Genomic DNA, 6,000 nt, shown 5'->3' with positions numbered 1-6,000 from the left:
TAACAAGCGCTTGCCTTGTTGCCTTTCCATTAAGAACAATAAATGAGTTTTTAGTATAAGTTTGCTGCTTTCAAGAAATGTAATGCCGAGCGCATATCATTATGTCAAGATAATGGCACTAGCATTTACTTCATTTAAGAATATTTTTCAACATATTGAGCAAAAAGGTCTCTTTTTTTTCTACCAAGAAAAGTGCACTTGTTATTAGTGAGAATATACTTATTTTAAGCTATTTTTGGGTTCATTGAGGTTAGATAATTTTACTTGTTTTGGAAAGTTTTAACAAGCCAAATTTTCTTGTTCTACTGGCACATAATTTTGCTTAGTTCAAATAAAATACCCCTCATTTTTGTATTTTTTTCTTGTTTTTGAACACTGACTTTTTGCAGAGCCCTACATATTTTTTTTTAAATTGACGTCAATTCATTACTAATTAGATATATGATTATATAACCAGGATTTGACAGATAAATATTCTGCAGCTTCTGCCTTCACCTTGTTCTTTTTCCCTTCCTCCATCCATTGTTTTGTTCCTTCTCATTTTTGTTCCTTCTGTTTCTTTTTGTTTCTTTCTGTTTCTTCTTTCATTTTTGTTCCTTCTCATTTTCGTTCCTTCTCATTCATCATTCAGGTCGTTTTGTTCCTTCTCATTGTTTTGTTCCTTCCTTCTTTTCATTGTTTTGTTCCTTCTCTCTCTTCTCCTTACAATTGCACAAAACCCAAAACCAGTGAAGTTGGTACCTTGTGTAAATCGTAGAAAAACCCAGAATACATCCATCCATCCAGCCATTTTTTCCCGCTTATCCGAGGTCGGGTCGCGGGGGCAGCAGCCTAAGCAGAGAAGTCCAGACTTCCCTCTCCCCAGCCACTTGGTCCAGCTCCTCCCGGGGGATCCCGAGGCGTTCCCAGGCCAGCCGGGAGACATAGTCTTCCCAACGTGTCCTGGGTCTTCCCCGTGGCCTCCTACCGGTCGGACGTGCCCTAAACACCTCCCTAGGGAGGCGATTGGGTGGCATCCTGACCAGATGCCCGAACCACCTCATCTGGCTCCTCTCCATGTGGAGGAGCAGCGGCTTTACTTTGAGCTCCTCCCGGATGACAGAGCTTCTCACCCTATCTCTAAGGGAGAGCCCCGCCACCCGGCGGAGGAAACTCATTTCGGCCGCTTGTACCCGTGATCTTGTCCTTTCGGTCATAACCCAAAGCTCATGACCATAGGTGAGGATGGGAACGTAGATCGACCGGTAAATTGAGAGCTTTGCCTTCCGGCTCAGCTCCTTCTTCACCACAACGGATCGATACAGCGTCCGCATTACTGAAGACGCCGCACCGATCCGCCTGTCGATCTCACAATCCACTCTTCCCTCACTCGTGAACAAGACTCCGAGGTACTTGAACTCCTCCACTTGGGGCAGGGTCTCCTCCCCAACCCAAAGATGGCATTCCACCCTTTTCCGGGCGAGAACCATGGACTCGGACTTGGAGGTGCTGATTCTCATCCCAGTCGCTTCACACTCGGCTGCGAACCGATCCAGTGAGAGCTGAAGATCCTGGCCAGATGAAGCCATCAGGACCACATCATCTGCAAAAAGCAGAGACCTAATCCTGCAGCCACCAAACCAGATCCCCTCAACGCCTTGACTGCGCCTAGAAATTCTGTCCATAAAAGTTATGAACAGAATCGGTGACAAAGGGCAGCCTTGGCGGAGTCCAACCCTCACTGGAAACGTGTCCGACTTACTGCCGGCAATGCCGACCAAGCTCTGACACTGATCATACAGGGAGCGGACCGCCAAAATCAGACAGTCCGATACCCCATACTCTCTGAGCACTCCCCACAGGACTTCCCGAGGGACACGGTCGAATGCCTTCTCCAAGTCCACAAAGCACATGTAGACTGGTTGGGCAAACTCCCATGCACCCTCAAGGACCCTGCCCAGAGTATAGAGCTGGTCCACAGTTCCACGACCAGGACGGAAACCACACTGTTCCTCCTGAATCCGAGGTTCGACCATCCGGCGTAGCCTCCTCTCCAGTACACCTGAATAGACCTTACCGGGAAGGCTGAGGAGTGTGATCCCACGATAGTTTGAACACACCCTCCGGTTCCCCTTCTTAAAGAGAGGAACCACCACCCCGGTCTGCCAATCCAGAGGTACCGCCCCCGATGTCCACGCGATGTTGCAGAGTCTTGTCAACCAAGACAGCCCCACAGCATCCAGAGCCTTAAGGAACTCCGGGCGGATCTCATCCACCCCCGGGGCCTTGCCACCGAGGAGCTTTTTATTATCCATCCATCCATTTTCTACGGCTCATTCATTGTAATCGTCTTATCTTCTCTATCTTTCTTGTTGTTTTTATCCAATTTGATTTTATTGTTTTGATTTTTTACGGTGTCCTTGAGTGCCCAGAAAGGCGTCTTATAAGTAAAATGTATTATTATCATTATTATTATTATCCATCCATCTATTTTCTACCGTTTGTCCCTTTTTGGGGTCGCAGGGGTTGCTGGGGCCTATCTCAACTGTACTATACTAAATGAACATAAAATTGTTTCTGAATCGAATTGTCACCCCAGGAATTGATTCACATCCGAATCGTGTTTTTGATTTACCGTATTTTCCGCACCATAAGCCGCCCTGGGTTATAAGCCGCGCCTTCAATGAACGGCATATTTCAAAACTTTGTCCACCTATAAGCCGCCCGGTGTTGTAAGCCGCATCTAACTGCGCTAAAGGAATGTCAAAAAAACAGTCAGATAGGTCAGTCAAACTTTAATAATATATTAAAAACCAGCGTGATGTGGGCGCGCATGGAGTCGTATATCAACATGGACGGAGCTGCGTGAAAAAAGCCACCCGGCCTCTTCGCGTAAACTTACCTTAACCACTCGCTCATCTTTTCTTCATCCATCCATCCCTTCGAGTTAGCTTTTATGATGACGCCGGCTGGAAAAGTCTCTTTTGGCAAGGTCTTCCTTTTGAATATCACCATGGGTGGAAGTTTCTGGCCATTAGCATGGCAAGCTAGAACCACAGTGAAGGATGACTTCTCATTCCCTGTGGTGCGAATATTCACCGTACGTGCTCCCGTTGTATCCACAGTGCGGTTCACAGGAATATCAAAAGTCAGTGGAACCTCGTCCATGTTGATAATGTTCTCTGGCCGGATCTTTTTTTCAGCTATCTTGTTTTTACAATATGCACGGAAAGTAGCCAGCTTTTCTTGAAAGTCTTTAGGCAGTTGCTGTGAAATAGTAGTCCGTGTGCGGATGGAGAGATTGCGTCTTTTCATGAACCGGAAACCTGTCGCTTAGTAGGAGCCATTTTGTGGTCTTTACAGATGTAAACACACAAAGGAAATGAAACGTAATATCCGCGCGCTTCTTCTTCTTCTTCTACGCGGGCGGGTGGTTGCTTACAGTAGAAGAAGAAGCCCTTCCTGTTCTATGGGGGCGGGTGCTTACCTTGGCGGTTGCTTGCGTAGAAGAAGAAGCACTTCCTCTTCTACGGGGAAAAAAGATGGCGGCTGTTTACCGTAGTTGCGAGACCGAAACTTTATGAAAATGAATCTTAATATTAATCCATATATAAAGCGCACCGGGTTATAAGCCGCACTGTCAGCTTTTGAGTAAATTTGTGGTTTTTAGGTGCGGCTATTAGTGCGGAAAATACGGTATTCCGATTCTAAATCAGTTTAATCCATACTTGCCAACCCTCCCGAATTTTCCGGGAGACTCCCGAAATTCAGCGCCTCTCCCGAAAAGCTCCCGATTTTCAGCCGGAGCTGGAGGCCACGCCCCCTCCAGCTCCATGCGGACCTGAGTGAGGACAGCCTTTTTTCATGACGGGAGGACAACAGGGCGACAAGAACTAAATCATCCAGACTAGAGATAAATTGTATTAATTAAATATATTTATTAATTAAAAAAAAAATAAAAAAATAAAAATTTTTACTATATTTTACTAAAAACATCAAAATTAATTGTATTTTTATTTGTATTTTTTCGTGACTCCTTATTACATCCAGCCATAGAATTATACATTAAAATAAACATATTTGAAATAATTGATTTTAAATGATCATAATAATTCATTTAAAATGACCATATTTAATTATTAAAATAATTGCTTGTTTATCAACAACTTTAGCATTTTATTCATTACATTTTGAAACTCTCAGAAGCCAAGTTATGTTATATTCCTTAATATTTATTTATGCAAGTTTGAAGTATCAATTATCTAAACACAGTTTTGTTTGCATATTTTCAGGATGTAGATATATATATATATATATATATATATATATATATATATATATATATGTCTTAATAAGGTTATCCAAAAAATAGTGCTCGATACCGTAGTAGAGCGCAATATATGTATGTGTGGGGAAAAAAATCACAAGACTACTTCATCTCTACAGGCCTGTTTCATGAGGGGGTTCCCTCAATCATCAGGAGATTTTAATGGGAGCATTCACATACCATGGTTTATATAGGGCACAGAGTGGGTGGGTACAGGCTGGCGTAGGGGCGTGGTGATTGGCTCATGTGTTACCTAGGAGGTGTTTCCGTCTGTGGCGGCATGCTGATACAATTTCGCTGCGCTTGTTGAGGGATGACAGGTCTGGACGGTAAATAATAAACAGTTTCTCTTTCAAGCATAGGTTGCATCATTTATTACCACTATTGTAAGGTGTGCTGGATGCAAGAATTTGCCATGTTATTGAATATTCAACATTATTGTCTTTGAGGTCCCAAATGTGTTTGCTGAGTTCTGTGGTATTCCGCGAAATTGTATCAGCATGCCGCCACAGACGGAAACACCTCCTAGGTAACACATGAGCCAATCACCACGCCCCTACGCCAGCCTGTACCCACCCACTCTGTGCCCTATATAAACCATGGTATGTGAATGCTCCCATTAAAATCTCCTGATGATTGAGGGAACCCCTCATGAAACAGGCCTGTAGAGATGAAGTAGTCTTGTGATTTTTTTCCCCACACATACATATATATATATATATATATACAAAATATATATATATATATATGTATGAAATACTTGACTTGGTGAATTCTAGCTGTCAATATACTCCTCCCCTCTTAACCACGCCCCCGACCACGCCCCCACCTCCCGAAATCGGAGGTCTCAAGGTTAGCAAGTATGGTTTAATGTTTTCAAAAATTGATTTAAAATGTTTTAAATAATATTTAAACAGCCATTTTAGACCACCTCCATGCAACCAGAATGAGTTTTACTAACCTGTTTTGAAAAAGTTTCATTACTATTACACTAAATTTATCTAAAATTGTTTCTGAATCGAATCGTCGCCCCAGGAGTCGGATCAATGTAATCAAACAAATGTATTTCATTACTGCACCCTATCTACCTCTTCATGCGCTATAAAATGTTGCAACCTAATAATTATTACTAATTTTATTATTATGCACTTGTTAATAAACGATTATGTTTTCAATTCCCACTTTCTCATGCACTCCAAATCATTGTCGTCCAAAAACGTACATACCCCAACTTGTGCTTTAAGCTAAATGATATAAATTGTGTATTTTGTTATTTTCAACTTAAATGCTACAAATACAGAATTGTGCATACTTGGACGATGCCACGTGCGATACATTGGTACGGTACTCTCTGCAGTTGAGTAAGCCAGCTGGTTGAAACATAGCTAAAAAAAAAGGGGGAAAAAAGGTGACTTTGGTCTGCTTCAATCGCCATTTTATTGTTAACACCTGATAGCACAAGTTGTCCGAGTAAGAGAAAAGAGTGAAGCAAGAAGAGTCCTCACATCGCACAGAAGAAGAGAAAAGTGACAAAAAGACGGAGAAAAAGAAGCGACGGTCTCATCAAGATGATGCGTCCATGGAAGCTCGCGTGTGAGTGCGCCCTCTGCTGGACATCCACAATATGACACCTCTCAGCTTGTATGTACACATGCAACATCCTCCTTGACAAACCTCCTCCATCTTTCCATATA

The sequence above is a fragment of the Nerophis lumbriciformis genome, linkage group LG03, assembly GCF_033978685.3.
Source record: "Nerophis lumbriciformis linkage group LG03, RoL_Nlum_v2.1, whole genome shotgun sequence".
NCBI lineage: Eukaryota > Metazoa > Chordata > Actinopteri > Syngnathiformes > Syngnathidae > Nerophis > Nerophis lumbriciformis.
Note: the sequence above shows the minus strand (reverse complement) of the source record.